The sequence below is a fragment of the Lolium rigidum genome, chromosome 3 (genome assembly GCF_022539505.1).
Source record: "Lolium rigidum isolate FL_2022 chromosome 3, APGP_CSIRO_Lrig_0.1, whole genome shotgun sequence".
In the NCBI taxonomy this organism is placed as follows: Eukaryota; Viridiplantae; Streptophyta; class Magnoliopsida; order Poales; family Poaceae; genus Lolium; species Lolium rigidum.
Genome location: NC_061510.1, coordinates 178,510,392 through 178,511,649, shown reverse-complemented (window position 1 = coordinate 178,511,649; position 1,258 = coordinate 178,510,392).

Sequence of the window (1,258 nt, the reverse complement as noted above, 5' to 3'; positions counted from 1 at the left end):
CGGATTAAATACCTATGATGGTTGGTACGAATGCATTTACGTGTGTTCGATTTTGACGTTGATGTCAGCTAGTATTTGTGGTCAACGTGCTGCGTTTGTGTTAAACAAAATCTAGATGTGCATGTTTCCAATCCAAAAAAACATGTGTTACTACAAACAAAAATCTAGCCATGCCGATCACATCTACCGCACGGCTGCCTCCGATCCTGGCCTCACGGTACCCACCGCCACTGCCTTTATAATTGTACTAGATTTAGATGTGCGCCTTGGCGCACGACCCCGTGAAATTTGTATCGGTTTACATTTTATATAATGACAAAAATTAGGAGTGAAAATAATAATACATTTTTTGGGTTAAAAAACAATCGATAATATAAAATTTGGATAACTCTTATATAAAATTAGGAAATTAGAGCAATAAAAGTGTGGAAGGAACATCAACGGAAACATACACCTAAGTTTGCCTTGGCCATTCTTGCAGCATGGTCCATGGAGGCCATGACACTAAGCACTAAAGTAAAGTATCACTTGGGCATGCAAGGCCAGGCTAAAAAACATCGTTTTAGGCTTCACTTGATAGTGATAAACATAAGAAGAATTGACTGGCACTTGGGCAATTGATGATCAAAATCTGATCTTCTCTGCATAAATAACAAGAAAAATTGCATGTAAGAGGAATAAAATAAATAAGTACTACCAAGGCACTTAATTGATTACACACAGCTATAGCAGGCACAAGAAGCCAACTAAATTCAAAAAGTAAACCATAATACAAAGCATAATGTCGTAGTACTGTGTACATGGTATATGAAATAAATCTTGAATCTTTGGGATATTCAAATTGTAAGAAAATAAAGTAATCAACTAATGTTGTGTAACTTATTTTAGAAATTAGATGGACAGAAAACACAGGTGAAGACAACATTGCATTTGTTGGATCAACATTTCTATACTGGATCAACATTTCTATACAGTGGAATAAAGTGCTGCAAACTTGAGAACTTCATATGACCTAAAACTGCTCGCTTCTCTTCCAAGTGATTTCATCACACAATTAAACTGTGAGCTATTTCATCACACAATTAAACTGTGAGCTATGTAACCCTGACAAAGCACACATGGCACATGCAACAACCCTTCTGTGTCATCCATCCGTGTGCACAAACCGTAAGCCCAAGCAAGATAAGCCGTAGGACAAATAAGGGAAAACGGCCACAATAGATAAACACTGATAAGAGGGGGATGTACCACAATAGCT